We start from the raw sequence: 19,836 nt of genomic DNA on the forward strand, positions 1-19,836 counted from the left end.
GGCTGGCTTTATGTAAGGACATCACCATTGTCAATGGCTACTTTTCATCCTCTCTGGAAAATGGTCCGATGCGCTGTCACTGCATGGCTAATCATCTGGAGGCATCACCGTGGTCAATGGCTGCATCCTTTCCTCTTGTGAAAATGGTCTAAATGCTCTGTCACAGCACGGCTAATCATCTGAGGTTCTCGATCATACTGGAATAGGATTCACCCTCCTTTTGCGTCTGTCACTACGCCCAGCAATCGCGAGTTTGAAGTTCGTCACAGTCATTCAATCCCAGAGTCCTACTCGGAATACCACAGACAAGGTTTAGACTTTCCGGACTCTCATGAATGTCGCCATCAATCTAGCTTATACCACGAAGATTCTGATTAAGAGATCCAAGAGATACTCATTCAATCTAAGGTAGAACGGAAGTGGTTGTCAGGCATGCGTTCATAGGGAATGATGATGATTGTCACATTCATCACATTCATGTTGAAGTGCGAATGAATATCTTAGAAGCGGAATAAGTTAAATTGAATAGAAAAACAGTAGTACTTTGCATTGATTCATGAGGAACAGCAGAGCTCCACACCTTAATTTATGGAGTGTAGAAACTCTACCGTTGAAAATACATAAGTGAAAGGTTCAGGCATGGCCGAAAGGCCAGCCCCCAAAACGTGATCATAGGATCAAAAATATAATCCAGGATGTCAAATACAATAGTAAAAAGTCCTATTTATACTAAACTAGTTACTAGGGTTTACAGAAGTAAGTAATTGATGCATAAATCCACTTCCGGGGCCCACTTGGTGTGTGCTTGGGCTGAGCTTGAAGTTTCCACGTGGAGAGGTCATTCTTGGAGTTGAACGCCATTTTGTGACGTATTTCTGGCGTTCAACTATGGCTTGTAACGTGTTTCTGGCGTTTAACTCTAGACAGCAGCGTAGAACTGGCGTTCAACACCCTTTTACGTCGTCTAAACTCGGCCAAAGTATGGACTATTATATATTTCTGGAAAGCCCTGGATGTCTAATTTACAACGCAATTGGAAGCGTGCCATTTTGGGTTCTGTAGCTCCAGAAAATCGACTTTGAGTGCAGGGAGGTCAGAATCCAACAGCATCAGCAGTCCTTCTTCAACCTCTGAATCTGATTTTTGCTCAAGTCCCTCAATTTCAGCCAGAAAATACCTGAAATCATAGAAAAACACATAAACTCATAGTGAAGTCCAGAAATGTGAATTTAACATAAAAACTAATAAAAACATCCTTAAAAGTAACTAGATCCTACTAAAAATATACTAAAAATAATGCCAAAAAGCGTATAAATTATCCGCTCATCACAACACCAAACTTAAATTGTTGCTTGTCCCCAAGCAACTGAAAATCAAATAGGATAAAAAGAAGAGAATATACTATAAATTCCAAACTATCAATGAAACATAGCTCCAATCAGATGAGCGGGACTTGTAGCTTTTTGCCTCTTGAATAGTTTTGGCATCTCACTTTATCCATTGAAGTTCAGAATGATTGGCATCTATAGGAACTCAGAGTTCAGATAGTGTTATTGATTCTCCTAGTTCAGTATGTTGATTCTTGAACATAGCTACTTTATGAGTCTTGGTCGTGGCCCTAAGCACTTTGTTTTCCAGTATTACCACCGGATACATAAATGCCACACACACATAACTGGGTGAACCTTTTCAGATTGTGACTCAGCTTTGCTAAAGTCCCCAATTAGAGGTGTCCAGGGTTCTTAAGCACACTCTTCTTTTGCTTTGGACCTTGACTTTAACCGCTCAGTCTCAAGTTTTCACTTGACACCTTCACGCCACAAGCACATGGTTAGGGACAGCTTGGTTTAGCCGCTTAGGCCAGGATTTTATTCCTTTAGGCCCTCCTATCCACTGATGCTCAAAGCCTTGGGATCCTTTTTATTTACCCTTGCCTTTTGTTTTTAAGGGTTATTGGCTTTTTGCTCTTGCCTCTTGGTTTTAAGAGCTTTGGCTTTTTCTGCTTGCTTTTTATTTTCTTTCTATTTTTTTTTTGCTATTTTTTTCTGCAAGCTTTGTTCTTTGCTGCTTTTTCTTGCTTCAAGAATCATTTTTATGATTTTTCAGATTATCAAATAACATGTCTCCTTGTCATCATTCTTTCAAGAGCCAACATATTTAACATTCTTAAACAACAACTTCAAAAGACATATGCACTGTTCAAGCATTCATTCAGAAAACAAAAAGTATTGTCACCACATCAATATAATTAAACTAAGTTCAAGGATAAATTCGAAACTACATTTTTTCATTTAAGAGAGGTGATGGATTCATAGGACATTCATAACTTTAAGACATAGTTACTAATTACTAATGATCATGTAATAAGACACAAACATGGATAAGCTCTTAACATAAAGAAAATGAAAAACAGAGAATTTAAGAACAAGGAATGAATCCACCTTAGTGATGGTGGCGTTTCCTTCTGGAGGAGCCAATGATGTCCTTGAGCTCTTCTATGTCTCTTCCTTGTCTTTGTTGCTCCTCCCTCATTGCTTTTTGATCTTCTCTAATTTCATGAAGGATGATGGAGTGCTCTTGATGTTCCACCCTTAATTGTCCCATGTTGGAACTTAATTCTCCTAGGGAGGTGTTGATTTGCTCCCAATAGTTTTATGGAGGAAGATGCATTTGAGGCATCTCCGGGATCTCATGGTGATGAGCTTCATGCGTCTCTTGAGCTCCATGAATGGGCTCTCTTGCTTGCTCCATCCTTTTCTTAGTGATGGGCTTCTCTTCCTCAATGGGAATGTCTCCTTCTATGAAAGCTCCAACTGAGTAACATAGATGGAAAATAAGATGAGAAAAAGCTAGCCTTGCCATGGGGGAGGACTTTTCGGCTATTTTGTAGAGTTCAAGGGAGATGACTTCATGAACTTCTACTTCCTCACCAGTCATGATACTATGAATCATGATGGCCCGATCCACAGTAACTACAGATCGGTTGCTAGTGGGGATGATGGAGCGTTGGATGAACTCTAACCATCCTCTAGCCACAGGCTTGAGGTCCAGTCTTCTTAGTTGAACCGGCTTGCCTTTGGAATCAATCTTCCATTGAGCTCCTTCCACACATATGTCCATGAGGACTTGGTCCAACCTTTGATTAAAGTTGACCCTTCTAGTGTAGGGGCGTGCATCTCCTTGCATCATGGGCAAGTTAAATGCCAACCTCACGTTTTCCGGACTAAAATCTAAGTATTTTCCCCGAACCATGGTGAGATAATTCTTTGGGTTCGGGTTCTTACTTTGATCATGGTTCCTTGTGATCCATGCATTAGCATAGAACTCTTGAACCATTAAAGTTCCGACTTGTTGGATGGGGTTTGTTAGAACTTCCCAACCTCTTCTATGGATCTCATGTCGGATCTCCGGATACTCATTTCTCTTGAGTTTGAAAGGGACCTCGGGGATCACCTTCTTTTTGGCCACAACATCATAGAAGTGGTCTTGATGAGCTTTGGAGATGAATCTTTCCATCTCCCATGACTCGGAGGTGGAAGCTTTTGTCTTCCCTTTCCCTTTTCTAGAGGATTCTCCGGTCTTGGGTGCCATCAATGGTAATGGAAAAATAAAAAGCTTATGCTTTTACCACACCAAACTTAGAATATTGCTCGCCCTCGAGCAAGAGAAGAAAGAATAGATGAAGAAGAAGAAGAAAATATGGAGGAGAGGAGGGAGAGGTGTATTCGGCCAAGAAGAGAAGAGAGGGTTGTGTTGTGTGAAAATGAAGAAGAATGGAGGGCTTTATATAGGGAAGGGAGGGGGGTTAAGGTTCGGCCATATGGGTGGGTTTGGATGGGAAATTGATTTTGAATTTTGAAGGTAGGTGGAGTTTATGAGGTAGGTTTTTGGGGAAGAGTGGATGATGTGAGTGGTGAAGTGGTGATAGGGAAGAGAGATTGAGGTGATTGGTGAAGAGTTTTGGGGAAGAGTGTTTATTGGGAAGAGAGGATGAACATTGAGAAGAGGGAAGAGAGTGAGTGGTGGTAGGTGGGGATCCTGTGGGGTGCACAGATCCTGAGGTTTCAAGGATTTGCATCCCTGCACCCATTAGGCATGTAAAATGCCTTTGCATGCAATTCTGGCGTTTAAACGCCGAACTGATGCTTGTTCTGGGCGTTCAACGCCCAGATGCAGCATATTTCTGGCGTTGAACGCCAGCCAGATGCTTGTTTCTGGCGTTCAACGCCAGAAACATGTTCTGTTCTGGCATTGAACGCCAGACAGATGCTCCTTACTGGCGTTTAAACGCCAGTGAGATCCTCCTCCAGGGTGTGATTTTTTTCTGCTATTTTTGATTCTATTTTCAATTTTTATATTTATTTTGTGACTCCACATGATTATGAACCTAATAAAACATGAAATAACAATAAAAATAAAATTAGATAAATAAAAATTGGGTTGCCTCCCAACAAGCGCTTCTTTAATGTCAATAGCTTGATAGTGGGCTCTCATGGAGCCTCATAGATGTTCAGAGCATTGTTGAGACTCCCCAACACCAAACTTATAGTTTGGATATGGGAGTTCAACACCAAACTTAGAATTTGGTTGTGGCCTCCCAACACCAAACTTAGAGTTTGACTGTGGGGGCTCTGGTTGACTCTGTTTTGAGAGAAGCTTACTGTGCCTCTTTTCCATGTTTACAAAAGGATGACCTTGAGTTTTAAACACAAGGGAGTCTTCATTCAATTGAAGGACTAGTTCGCCTCTATCAACATCAATCACAGCTCTTGCTGTGGCTAGGAAGGGTCTTCCAAGGATGATGGATTCATCCTCATCCTTTCCAGTATCTAGGACTATAAAATCAGCAGGGATGTAAAGGCCTTCAACCTTTACTAACACATCCTCTACTTGTCCATAAGCCTGTTTTCTTGAATTATCTGCCATCTCTAATGAGATTTTAGCAGCTTGCACCCCAAAGATTCCCAGTTTCTCTATTACAGAGAGGGGCATGAGGTTTATCCCTGACACAAGGTCACACAGAGCTTTTTCAAAGATCATGGTGCCTATGGTACAAGGTATTAGGAACTTTCCAGGATCCTGTTTCTTCTGAGGCAATGTCAGTTGATCCAGATCACTTAGTTCATTGGTGAACAAGGGAGGTTCATCTTCCCAAGTCTCAATACCAAATAATTTGGCATTCAACTTCATGATTGCACCAAGGTACTTGGTAACTTGCTCCTTAGTAATATCCTCATTCTCTTTAGAAGAGGAATACTCATCAGAGCTCATGAATGGCATAAGGAGGTTTAATGGAATCTCTATGGTCTCTAAATGAGCCTCAGATTCCTTTGGTTCCTCAAAGGGAAACTCCTTATTGATCACTGGACGTCCCAGGAGGTCTTCCTCCTTGGGATTCACATCCTCCTCCTCTTTTGTGGTTTCGGCCATGATGGTCATTTCAATGGCCTTGCACTCCCCTTTTGGATTTTCTTCTGTATTGCTTGGGAGAGTACTAGGAGGGATTTTAGTGACTCTTTTACTCAGCTGGCCCACTTGTGCCTCCAAATTTCTAATGGAGGACCTTGTTTTATTCATGAAACTTACAGTGGTCTTAGATAGATTAGAGACTAAGTTTGCTAAATTAGAGGTATTTTGTTCAGAGTTCTCTGTCTGTTGCAGGGTGGATGATGGAAAAGGTTTACTATTGTTAAACCTATTTCTTCCACCATTATTAAAGCCTTGTTGAGGCTTTTGTTGATCCTTCCATGAGAGATTTGGGTGATTTCTCCATGAGGGATTATAGGTGTTTTCATATGGTTCACCCATGTAATTCACCTCTGCTATTGCAGGGTTCTCAGGATCATAAGCTTCTTCTTCAGAAAATGCCTCTTGAGTACTGTTGGATGCAGCTTGCATTCCATTCAGACTCTGAGAAATCATATTGACTTGCTGAGTCAATATGGCATTCAGAGTATCAATTTCAAGAACTCTTTTCTTCTGAGGCGTCCCATTACTCACAGGATTCCTCTCAGAAGTGTACATGAACTAGTTTTTAGCAACCATGTCAATGAGTTCTTGAGCTTCTGCAGGCGTTTTCTTTCGGTGAATGGATCCACCTGCAGAAGTATCCAATGACATCTTTGATAGCTCAGATAAACCATCATAGAATATATCCAGGATGGTCCATTCTGAAATCATGTCAGAAGGACACTTTTTGGTCAGTTGCTTGTATCTCTCCCAAGCTTCATAGAGGGATTCACCTTCTTTCTGTCTGAAGGTTTGAACATCCACTCTAAGCTTGCTCAGTTTTTGAGGAGGAAAGAACTTGGCTAAGAAAGCCGTGACCAGCTTATCCCAAGAGTTCAGGCTATCTTTGGGTTGAGAGTCCAACCACACTCTAGCTCTGTCTCTTACAGAAAAAGGGAAAAGCATCAGCCTGTAGACTTCAGAATTTACTCCATTAGTCTTAACAGTATCACAGATCTGCAAGAATTCAGTTAAGAACTGAAAAGGATCTTCAGATGGAAGTCCATAAAACTTGCAGTTCTGCTGCATCAGAGAAACTAATTGAGGTTTCAGCTCAAAATTGTTTGCTCCAGTGGTAGGGATGGAGATGCTTCTTCCATGTAAATTGGAATTAGGTGCAGTAAAGTCACCAAGCATCCTCCTTGCATTATTATTATTTTTGGCTGCCATCTTCTTCTTGTTCGAAAATTTCTGAAAGGTGCTTGCTGGATTGTTGTAATTTAACTTCTCTTAGTTTCCTCTTCAGAGTCCTTTCAGGTTCTGGATCTGCTTCAACAAGAATATTCTTGTCTTTGCTCCTGCTCATATGAAAAAGAGGGAACAGAAAAATAATACTAATAGGGATCATTTTTACCATAGTATAGAGGTCCCTGTGTGAGTAGAAGAAAAGAAGAAGAAAAGAATATAATGTAAGAAAAGAAACACAAGGGTGAGGAGAGTAGAGATGTGGGATGAAGAGAAGTGTTAGTAGATGAATAAATAAATAGAAGGAGATGAGAGAGAAAGAGAATTTTCGAAAATTATTTTTGAAAAATGGTTAGTGATTTTTGAAAATAGTTTTTGAAAAAGGTTAGTAATTTTCGAAAATTAGGAATAAAATTAAAATTAAAATTTAAAATAATTAGTTAATTAAAAAGAATTTTTGAAAAAGAGGGAGATATTTTCGAAAATTAGAGAGAGAGGGTTAGTTAGGTAGTTTTGAAAAAGATAAGAGACAAACAAAAAGTTAGTTAGTTAGTTGAAACAAATTTGAAAATCAATTTTGAAAAGATAAGAAGATAAGAAGTTAGAAAATATATTTTAAAATCAAATTTTTGAAAAAGATATGATTTTGAAAAAGATAAGATAATAAGATATTTTTGAAAAGATATGATTGAAATTAGTTTTGAAAAAGATTTGATTTTTAAAATCACAATTAATGACTTGATTCACAAGAAATCACAAGATATGATTCTAGAACTTAAAGTTTGAATCTTTCTTAACAAGTAAGTAACAAACTTGAAATTTTTGAATCAAAACATTAATTGATGATGTTATTTTCGAAAATTATGTGGTAAAGATAAGAAAAAGATTTTTGAAAAATATTTTTTAAAATTTTCGAAAATAACTAAGAAAAATGAAAAAGATTTGATTTTTGAAAAAGATTTTGAAAAGATAAGATTTTTAAATTGAAAATTTGATTTGACTCATAAAAACAACTAGATTTTTAAAATTTTTGAAAAAGTCAAATCTAATTTTCGAAATTTATAAGTGAAAAAAAAAGAAAGATATTTTTTTATTTTTGAATTTTTAATGATGAGAGAGAAAAACATGAAAAAGACTTAATGCATGAAAATTTTGGATCAAAACAATGAATGCATGCAAGAATGCTATGAATGTCAACATGAACACCAAGAACACTTTGAAGATCATGATGAACATCAAGAACATATTTTTAAAAAATTTTCAATGCAAAGAAAATATGCAAGACACCAAACTTAGAAATCTTTCATGTTCAGACACTATGAATGAAAAAATGCACATGAAAAACAAGAAAAGACACAAAACAAGAAAACATCAAGATCAAACAAGAAGACTTACCAAGGACAACTTGAAGATCATGAAGAACACCATGAATGCATGATTTTTTTCAAAAAATGCAAGATGAACATGCAATTGACACCAAACTTCAAATCTGACTCAAGACTCAAATAAGAAACACAAAATATTCTTGATTTTTTTATGATTTTATGATTTTTTTTTGGATTTTTTGAAAATTAATGTGAAAAAGAAAAATAAGGATTCTAAAATTTTTAATATGAATTCCAAAATTTTTAATAAGAAACACAAAATTTTTTTTGCATTCTTAGTCTAAAGCTCCAATCTGAGGGTTAGACATGGCTTAATAGCCAGTCAAGCTTTAGCATGTAACATCAAAATATACTACTCATTACTTATCAAATTAACTTACCAAACTCGAACAATCCCTGACAATGGCGCCAAAAACTTGATGCACGAAATTGTGATCTCAGGCAACGGCGCCAAAAACTCTGTACGCACGTCTTAATAAATTGTTTTTCATTCACAACTTCGATACAACTAACCAGCAAGTGCACTGGGTCGTCCAAGTAATAAACCTTACGTGAGTAAGGGTCGATCCCACGGAGATTGTCGGCTTGAAACAAGCTATGGTCACCTTGTAAATCTCAGTCAGGTGGATAATAATTGATTATGGAGTTTTCGAAATTAATAATAAATAAACAGAAAATAAAGATAGAGATACTTATGTAAATCATTGGTGAGAATTTCAGATAAGCGTATAGAGATGCATTCGTTCCTCTAAACTTCTGCTTTCCTGCTGTCTTCATCCAATCAATCCTACTCCTTTCCATGGCTGGCTTTATGTAAGGACATCACCATTATCAATGGCTACTTTTCATCCTCTCTGGAAAATGGTCCGATGTGCTGTCACTGCATGGCTAATCATCTGGAGGCATCACCGTGGTCAATGGCTGCATCCTATCCTCTTGTGAAAATGGTCCAAATGCTCTGTCACAGCACGGCTAATCATCTGAGGTTCTCGATCATACTGGAATAGGATTCACCCTCCTTTTGCGTCTGTCACTACGCCCAGCACTCGCGAGTTTGAAGTTCGTCACAGTCATTCAATCCCAGAGTCTTACTCAGAATACCACAGACAAGGTTTAGACTTTCCGGACTCTTATGAATGCCGCCATCAATCTAGCTTATACCACGAAGATTCTGATTAAGAGATCCAAGAGATACTGATTCAATCTAAGGTAGAACGGAAGTGGTTGTCAGGCACGCGTTCATAGGGAATGATGATGATTGTCATGTTCATCACATTCATGTTGAAGTGTGAATGAATATCTTAGAAGCGGAATAAGTTGAATTGAATAGAAAAACAGTAGTACTTTGCATTGATTCATGAGGAACAGCAGAGCTCCACACCTTAATCTATGGAGTGTAGAAACTCTACCGTTGAAAATACATAAGTGAAAGGTTCAGGCATGGCCGAAGGGCCAGCCCCCAAAATGTGATCACAGGATCAAAAATACAATCCAGGATGTCAAATACAATAGTAAAAAGTCCTATTTATACTAAACTAGTTACTAGGGTTTACAGAAGTAAGTAATTGATGCATAAATCCACTTCCGGGGCCCACTTGGTGTGTGCTTGGGCTGAGGTTGAAGTTTTCACGTGGAGAGGTCATTCTTGGAGTTGAACGCCAGTTTGTATCGTATTTCTGGCATTCAACTCTGGCTTGTAACGTGTTTCTGGCGTTTAAGTCCAGACAGCAGCGTAGAACTGGCGTTCAATGCCCTTTTACGTCATCTAAACTCGGCCAAAGTATGAACTATTATATATTTCTGGAAAGCCCTGGATGTCTACTTTCCCACGCAATTAGAAGCGCGCCATTTTGAGTTCTGTAGCTCCAGAAAATCCACTTTGAGTGCAGGGAGGTCAGAATCCAACAGCATCAGCAGTCCTTCTTCAACCTCTGAATCTGATTTTTGCTCAAGTCCCTCAATTTCAGCCAGAAAATACCTGAAATCAAGAAAAACACACAAACTCATAGTGAAGTCCAGAAATGTAAATTTAACATAAAAACTAATAAAAACATCCCTAAAAGTAACTAGATCCTACTAAAAACATACTAAAAATAATGCCAAAAAGCGTATAAATTATCCGCTCATCACGCGCGGTCGCGTCAGTCATGCGGCCGCGTCACTGCTTCTTCGCGCTTGGCATGCGGCCGCGTCGCCCATGCGATCGCGTGGCTGCCAGTCTTTAAAAACTCCGTTTTATGCTTTCCTTCCATTTTTGTATGTTTCCTTTCCATCCTTTGAGTCATTCCTGCCTTAGAAGATCTGAAACTACTCAACACACTAATTACGGCATCGAATGGAAATAAAGGTAATTAAAATAATTAATTTTAAAGCATAGGAAACATGTTTTTCACATACATCACATAATAAGGAAGGGAAAGTAAAACCATGCAATTAATATGAATAAGTGGGTGAAGGATTGAATAAATCACTCAGATTAAGCACAAAATATATCATAAAATATGGGTTTATCATAATCGCCTTTTTCTTTCACTTAGTCAACCTCTAACGATGAAGGAAATTCAAGTGAGCAAAATCAACTTAAGTTCACAAGTCCTAATCAAGCCTAAGCCAACTAGCAAATCTCAATCACTAATCAACAAAGGAATTTTGATAACTCAAGAGTCTCTAATTGATCAATCCAAGCTAAGAATATAAAAATCTAATTTAAAATCCAACCAGGCATTTTATCAAACACTTGGAAGGAATAACATAAAAAACATAGAAAAGTAACAAGGAATATTAAAATTAAACAACCAATTACAAGCATCAATAACAAAAATTAAAGAAAGCAATCATAAATATGGAAACATAAATTGCATTAATATGGATCAAAGGAAACGTAACATAAGAGTTCATAAACTAAATTGGCAATATAAGGAAATCAATGATAGAACTAGACAAACCAAAGTACTAGAACAAATGAAAGTAGAAGAACACTAAATAACAGCAAGGTAGAAATCTGAAATTGAGATAAGCTAAACCTAAAAAACCCTAAAACCTAAAGAGAGGAGAGAGCCTCTCTCTCTAGAAAACTATATCTAAACCTAACTAATGTGAATGAAAGTGTGAATGATTGATTCCCCTTTCCAGCTAAACTCTGCAGTCTCTAATCAGTATTTTCGGGCCTGAAACTGGGTCCAAAGCAGCCCAGAAATCGCCCCCAGTATTTTATGTAAATTGCAGCACGCGACGCTCATCGCGTATACGCATCGATGGAATTTTCACCTGGCCACGCGTAGGCGTCAGCCATGCGTATGCGTCACTGCCAGCTTCTCAAAACTCCAATTTCTTGTGTTCCTTCCACTTTTGCATGCTTCCTTTCCATCCTCTAAGCCTTTCCTGCCCTATAAAAGGTAAAAACAATTAACACACGTATCACGGCATCGAATGGTAATAAGAGAGGATTAAAAATTAGCAAATTTAAGGTCAAAGAAACATATTTTCAATCATAGCACAATATTAGGAAGGAAAATGTAAAACAGGCGAATTATATGCATAAGTATGAGAATAATGGATAAAATCCGCTCAATTCAATACAAAATAAATCGTAAAATAGCGGTTTATCAGATCTGTGCGTACGCACAAGCATGTGTGCACACGCACAAAAGGTGAAACAGGGAAGGTGTGCATTCACATAAGGTGTGCGAATGCTCAGAATAGAGAGGGGATTAAGAAGTGTGCGTACGTACAAGCGTATGTGTACGCACAGAAGACTCTTTTTTTAAAAAAGGGAAGAATCATGTGTGCGTGCTGATAAATCCCTATTTTATGATTCGTCTTGTGCTCAATTTGAGTGTTTTTATCAATTCTTCACCCACTTATTCATATGAATTTCATGGTTTTACTTTCCCTTCCTTATTTTATGATATATGTGAAAAACATGTTTTCTATGCTTTAAAATATTAAATTTAATTATCCTTTATCACCATTCGATGCCGTGATTTGTGTGTTAAGTATTTTCAGACTTCATAGGGCAGGAATGGCTTAAAGGATAGAAAGGAAACATAAAAAAATGGAAGGAAAGCAAAAAATGGAGTTTTGAAGAAAAAGCAGTGACCCGAACGCATGGATGACGCGGACGTGTGCCTAGCGCGAAACGGCATCGACGCGAATGCATGACAGACGCGGACGCGTGACCGGCGCGTACGCGTGACAAGAAAAAACTCCAGACCACGCGAACGCGTAACCCACGCGTACGCGTGACAGACGCCACGTGCTGGAATCTGCAGAAAACGCCCTTAGCGATTTCTGGGCCCCTTTTTGGCCCAGATTCAAGCCAGAAACATAGAATATAAGCCAGAAAATGGAGGAATCAAGAGAGACATTTTTTTTACAACATTCAATATACACAATTTTAGGTTTTAGATGTAGCTTTTTAGAGAGAGAGGTTCTCTCCTCTCTCTTAGGTTTTAGGATTAGGATTCCTTTTATTTTATGATTATTACTTCAATGCCAGGTTCAATATTTCTTTTAATTTATGTTTCTCTTCTACTTTTATTTATTCCAATGCTTTTACTTGTTAATGTTCCAATTTAGCTTATGAACCTTTCCATGTTAGATTTGAATATTCTATTTAATATAGTTCGAGGTATTTCAGACTTATGATTGGTTTCTTTAATGTTATTGATGCTTCTAATTAATTCAAATTATTTTCATTCGAGTAGATTTTCTTCCCTTTTAGTTTTGGTAGAGTAATTGGTAACACTTAAGTTATCAAACTCAGCAGTTGATTAGAAATTAGGATTGCGGATTGATTTGCACCCCTCCAAAGCTAGTCTTTCCATAGGAGTTGACTAGGACTAAGGAATCAAATTAATTAGTCCACTTAACTTTCCTTTATTCAGTAAGGGTTAACTAAGTGGGAGCAAAAATCTAATTCTCATCACGCCTGATAAGGATAACTAGGATAGGATTCCCAATTCTCATACCTTGCCAAGAGTTTACTTTATAATTATTAATTTATTTTTCTTGCTATTTAAATTACCTGTTCATTATTCCAAAAAACCAAAAATATACAATTTCCCATAACCAATAATAAATCATACTGCCCTGAAATTCCTTGAGAGACGACCCGAGGTTCGAATACTTCGGTTATAAATTTTATTGGGTTTTGTTACTTGTGACAACCAAGTTTTTGTACGAAAGGATTCTCTGTTGGTTTAGAAACTATACTTGCAACGCGATTATATTTTTATAAAAATTCTTTACCGATAGAAAATACGATCGTTCACGTGCGCACACAGGTCCGTTCGCACGCAAAAGGGAAAAAAGAAGGGGATGCGGACTCACATGATGTACGAGCGCTGCGAACAGGATGGGTATAAGCTAGCGTGCGCACGCACAGGGAGGTGCGTGCGCACAGAACGCAAAAATTGGGGTTACATGTGTGCGCACAAGCTGGTGCGCACGCACAGAACGCAAAATGCAAAGGGATGCCCACGCACAAGGCATGCGAGCGCTCCAAACAAGGGCTGTGCAGGATGGTGTATGTACGCATAGAGTGGTGCGTGCGCACAGATTGCAAAATTTCGTTGTTGTGTGCGTGCGCACAGTGGTGTGCGCACGCACATGCCCTGTTTTTCCCCAAAAAAAAATTTCTTTCAAAATCTAAGGCATTGCACCTTTTCTCATCCAAAATTCAACCCCAAACATTCATAACTTCACAAAATTATGATCCATATCAAAATCAAACTATCTAAGCTTAAAATTAAACCAATCCTAGGCTAACCAAGACAAGAAAAAATGCAAAAAACCAAGACTATAAACAAACAAGGGTAAGAGTTTACTTTATAATTATTAATTTATTTTTCTTGCCATTTAAATTACTTGTTCATTATTCCAAAAACCCAAAAATATACAATTTCCCATAACCAATAATAAATCATACTGCCCTGCAATTCCTTGAGAGACGACCCGAGGTTCAAATACTTCGGTTATAAATTTTATTGGTATTTGTTACTTGTGACAACCAAGCTTTTGTACGAAAGGATTCTCTGTTGATTAAGAAACTATACTTGCAATGCGATTATATTTTTATAAAAATTCTTTACCGATAGAAAATCTGATCGTTCAAAATGGCGCCGTTGTCGGGAAATTGCAAATGTGTGCCTTATTGTTGGTTATTGTAAATATTTCCTTTTACATGTTTATTTGTTTTTATTTTTTGTTTTTAATTTTTATTAGTTACTATGAGTTCTCACCCCCGTCGCTTTGAGTTTGGTTCTAATATTTTTGAAAGGAATGGAAGCTATAACAGAAACATGCATCAAGGTCAAAACAATCAGAGATGGACGGAGCCACGAGGATCTAATCAACCCTTTAGGCAATAACACCTTCTAACGTACCATGGACAACGACCATTCAACAATGAATGCCGAGACAATGGTTATGGTGGACCCTTTCGTGACAACCAACACCCACCAAATTACTATGGTCAAGAGCCATTATGAGGTGCGTACCAAGATGATAGATATGGTGGACCCCCTCGTAGTTACGAACAAGCACCATCATATACCTATGAACCACCTCCTCAACAAAACTTTGAACCATCATACTCACAAGCTCCCTACCACCATTCACCTCCGTATGACCCTAACCCATACCCACCCCAATTCCAATCCAATTACTCCCAAGAACCACCACGTCTTTATGCACCATGTCCATATCCATCAACCTAAGAATCAAGGGAGCAACTCAAGGAAACAGTGGAAAAATTTCATGCAACCCTTCACCAACTGGAGCAAGCGATTAATCGATTATCTTCCCGACGTTCAGACATTCAAGGAACCCCCATGGCTTCATGTGGGCAATCTAATGAAAAACGCAGAATGAAAGAGATACTAGAAAATCCAATGGACAGTAAGGAGCATGACTTTGTACTGGAACAAGTGGAGGAAGCTGAAATTATCGAAAAAAAGAATTCGTTGAAGATTTAGGAGATGCTGAACCTCCATGGGAATCCAGAATTGTGGAGAATTCCGTCAAGAAATTTGCAATTGATGCTAAGAAGGATAGTGCACAGCCCCCAAGGCAGGCATCTTATGAAGAACTGGACGGAACAACTCAAGAAGCGAGTTTCCTTGATAATGATAATCACGAGTCAAGTTATCCTAGTAATGAACTTGCACCTGCAAGTGAATTCTTTGAGATGGAAGAATCTTTCCCAAATGAATACAAAGATGATGCTGAGGTAGACTTTTCTCAACCTCCAAATTATGACTTGAGTGATGAGGAAGATATCGAAGACTTTGATCAAGACATGGTCGCAGTTGAAGAAGTTTGCAAGGAAGTGGAGGAATTCACAGAAGAACACAAGGGAGTAGAGCTTGCAAAACCACTGAAAATACCTTTTTCAAGGCCATTACCATCCAATACAAATTTCAAGTGGGTAAAATTCTTAGCCTTTATCTTTACTTTTCCACTTGAATATGCTTTGCTTGAAACAGATGGCCAGCTTAGAGCTCTTTGCGGCTTTAAAAGTAAAAGGGAAATGGTTCGTGCTCAAGGCTGGTATGCAAGATTCAATGAGGTTCCACGCTTCACTTTAAAGTGTAAGGATTGGCTTCGAGTTCGATTGAATGGGTCTCGGAAGATGTTTGGTCATCTTGGTGAGAATACAACTTCCAAACCGCCCAGCTGGAAAAATATAGATCGAGACAAAGACGGATATAAAAGCAAGGTTTGGGATCCTGGAATCTATTCGGATATTCAGCACCCCGGGAGCCTAAAAACCTGTTTGAATATGCTCAAGGGCTTCACATGCCTAGTTTGGGACCCCAGAGGCTGTTGGCATTCCAAACAGTGGTGGAGATTTTTGGATGAATTCAAGCACAAGCCACCATAGCAGGAAGCTCATCAAATGTCCAACTTAAGGACTTTAACTAAAAGTGCTAGGTGGGAGACAACCCACCGTGATATGATCGTTCCTCTTCTTCAATTTTGATTTTATTTCGTTTTGTTTATTTTTGAGTTTTATTTTATTCTATTTTCATTGAACCTGGAATTGTTCACAGCACCCACATTAGCATTGTATTTTGCATCCTGCATATTGTTCAAAAAAAAAAATGGCACCCCACGCTTGCGTATGGGCCACGCGTGGGCGTCAGCGCGGAATCGACGTCACAAATCCAACGCCCAGAAAGTTGGGCTGGAATCGTGCGGCTATGGTACGTTAGGCACAATTTGGGCCACGCAATCATGTCGGTGACGCGAACGCGTCACCTTCATTATATCTCACCCATGCGATCGCGTCAGTGACGCGAACGCGTCACTTTCACTTCACACACACCACGCGAAAGCGTGGGCGACACGTACGGGTCGCATGGAACTTATTGCCCCTTGATTGGAAATAGAGAGTTGCGCCAAAACAACGCTGAAATTGTGCGTTTAGCACAATTCTTAGCAATGCGTACGCGTCCCCCACGCATACGCGTCACCTTCTTTATCCCTCAATCACGCGATCGCGTTAATGACGCGTTCGCGTTAATGACGCGTTCGCGTCATTCCCTTTTCGCCCTAAACACGCGATCGCGTGCCCCATGCATTTGCATGGATTCAAATACCCTAACCCCAACCCACGCGAAACCCTACCCCTTTCGCGTCCCCCAAACCCACCCCAAACCCCTCTGCACTCTCTCTTCTCTTTCCCCCCCAACCACCATATCACCACCACCATCCCTCACCGAGCCACCCCACAATCGCCGACCAAAACCGCCGCGCCACCCTTGCCGGAACCACCCCCTTCCCATCTTCCCCTTTCCTCCTCCCCTCCACGACCCCGACCCCACTGCCGTGCCGCCCCGTCACTGAGCCACCCAGCGCCGCCGCCACCTCCCAGAACCTCCAGCCAACCACCACCACCCCCATTACCCTAACCAAACTCGCCCCTCTTCTCCCCTCTCTCTCAGCCAACCCCACTGCCGCCAAGGACTGCCGCATCGCAGCCCTGCCGCCACCGCGAAACCCCAGCGCAGCCGTGTCAACCACCCAACCCAACACCATCTCTCTGAGCCCTAATTCCGTTCCTCTGCCCACCAGGTTCTGCCAAACTGCGATTCCTCTTTCCGTTAGTTAGTTAGTTTTTCGAATTATGTTCAAATTCGGATAGTTAGAGATGCATGATCGTAGTGAATTTTAGGTGGTTAGGTAGCTAGGATGGGGTTAGTGGATTTTGGCCTGATAATTGCACCGTTCTTGTTACCTATTTTAATCTGTTTTGCAATTTGAATATTGCTGTGATGTTACTGCTGTTCATATGCTACTTTGATGCAGATTGAGTTGTTTATTTTGAATTCCTGTGAATTATTACTTGTTACTCTTTCCTGCACTATTTTATTATCATATGAACTGGTTTTTGCTGTTGTTTATTACCTGGGAATGTCCAATTTTTAGACGAAATGCTGCCCAATTTTTCAACACATTATTTCACTCTACTACCATTCATGAATTAGTTTTGGAACTTTCTAATTTTGCACTAAATGGTTTTAACCAGAGCAATTCATGAATGCACGGGCAAGCTTTCTCATTCTTTCTGATTCTCTTATTTGATTAAATCATATTATTGATGATTTTACTTTGAATTTACAATTCTTTTCCATGATTAATCATCAGTAATTTGCACTTTTTACTTGAATTTGAGTTACTTGTTTTCAAATTTGTGCAATTTTAGTTATTGGGAACCACAACACCATGCCACTGACTTTAACTTCATTTTTAACTCTTAAACACTTTTGACTTTCTAACTTTTTATTTTTCAACTAACTACTTTCATACCACTTCAAGGCATGTTTAGTGTTGCTCCTAAATAACACTAAAGTTTTTTCATATGCATTTTCAATTTGTTAGTGTCTAAAGTTTGAAATTTCTAAGTTTGGTGTCTTGCATGTTTTTCTTTTCTTAAAAATTTTCAAAAATAAGTTCTTGGTGTTCATCTTGACATTCAAAGTGTTCTTGGTGTTCATCTTGACATTCAAAGTGTTCTTGCATGCATCATGTGTTTTGATCTTGAATTTTCATGTTTTGCATCTTTTTTATGTTTTTCTCTCTCCTCATTAAAAATCAAAAATAAAAAATATATCTTTCCTTGTTTTACTCATAAATTTCAATTTCAAAATTCTATCTTTTCAAATCTTTTTCAAAAATTAAACCTTTTTCATTTATTTTTACATATTTTCAAAATTTTTTCTAAATTGATTTTCAAAATCTTTTTCTCATTCTTACTTCATATTTTCGAAAATCTCACTAACATTTAATGTTTTAATTCAAAAATTTTTCAAGTTGTTATTTGCCTATTAAGAAAGGTTCAATTTTTGAATTTTAAAATCATATCTTTTAGTTTCTTGTTAGTGAAGTAATCAACTTTAATTTCAAAAAATCAAATCTTTTTAATTTCCTTTTTCAAATGCTTTTCAAATTAAATTTCAATCATATCTTTTTCAAAATCAATTTCAAAATCTTTTCTAACTTCTTATCTTTTCCAAATTGATTTTCAAATCTTTTTCAATTAACTACTTGACTTTTTGTTTGATTTTAAAAGTTTTCTATTTCAATCATATCTTTTTCAAAACCACCTAACTAATTTTCTCTCTCTAATTTTCGAAAACTCCTCCCCACTTTTTCAAAATTCATTTTAATTAACTAATTATTTTAAATTTTAATTTAATTTTATTTCTCTTTTTAATTTTCAAATTCTAACTAATAATTAAAATAAAAACAAAAATATTTTCCTTTTATTCTTTTTAAATTCGAAATTCTCTCTCTCATCTCTTTCTATTTATTTATTTATCTACTAACACTTCTCTTCCACTCAAAATTCAAACCCCCTCTTCTTCTCTGTGTTCGAATTTTCCTCTTCTCCTTCTTCTATTCTTCTCTTCTTCTACTCACATAAAGGAATCTCTATACTTTGACATAGAGGTTTCATCTTCTTTTCTGTTCTCTTCTTTTTCATATGAGTAGGAACAGGGATAAAGACATTCTTATTGAAGCTAATCCTGAACCTGAAAGGACTCTTAAGAGGAAACTAAGAGAAGCTAAAGTACAACCCTCTAGAGAGGACCTGACAGAAATTTTTGAAAAAAGAAGGAGACATGGCCAAACCCAATAACAATGGTGGAGATGCAAGGAAGATGCTTGGTGACTTTATTGCACCCTCTTCTAACTTCTATGAAAGAAGCATCTCAATTCCTACCATTGGAGCAAACAACTTTGAGCTTAAGCCTCAATTAGTTTCTCTAATGCAACAGAATTGCAAGTTTCATGGACTTCCATTGGAAGATCCTCATCAGTTCTTAGCTGAATTTTTGCAAATCTATGACACTGTCAAGACCAATGGAGTTGATCCTGAGGTCTACAGGCTTATGCTTTTCCCTTTTGCTGTAAGAGACAGAGCTAGAACATGGTTGGATTCACAACCTAAGGAAAGCCTGAACTCTTAGGAAAAGCTGGTCAGTGCTTTCCTGGTCAAATTCTTTCCACCTCAAAAGATGAGCAAGCTTAGAGTGGAAATCCAAACCTTCAAACAGAAGGAAGGTGAGTCCCTCTATGAAGCTTGGGAAAGATATAAGCAATTGATCAAAAGGTGTCCTAATGACATGCTTCAAGAATGGAGCATCATATGTATATTCTATGATGGTCTGTCTGAGTTGTCAAAAATGTCACTGGACCATTCTGTAGGAGGATCTCTTCATCTGAAAACCCCTGCAGAAGCTCAGGAACT

At 38.3% G+C, this 19,836-nt stretch overlaps 2 non-coding genes across 2 annotated transcripts; one reads left to right on the forward strand and one right to left on the reverse strand.

The window, feature by feature from the left end:
- The first annotated feature begins 6,173 nt into the window (after positions 1-6,173).
- LOC148563835 (small nucleolar RNA R71) lies at positions 6,174-6,282 on the forward strand. Its single transcript, XR_015884463.1, has one exon. It is a non-coding gene; the product is annotated as a small nucleolar RNA R71 (small nucleolar RNA).
- Positions 6,283-19,609: 13,327 nt separating this feature from the next.
- Positions 19,610-19,717, reverse strand: LOC148563836 (small nucleolar RNA R71). Its single transcript, XR_015885369.1, has one exon. It is a non-coding gene; the product is annotated as a small nucleolar RNA R71 (small nucleolar RNA).
- Between the last annotated feature and the right edge of the window lie 119 nt (positions 19,718-19,836).

This window comes from Arachis ipaensis, chromosome B5 (assembly GCF_059453495.1).
Source record: "Arachis ipaensis isolate K30076 ecotype BB chromosome B5, ASM5945349v1, whole genome shotgun sequence".
In the NCBI taxonomy this organism is placed as follows: Eukaryota; Viridiplantae; Streptophyta; class Magnoliopsida; order Fabales; family Fabaceae; genus Arachis; species Arachis ipaensis.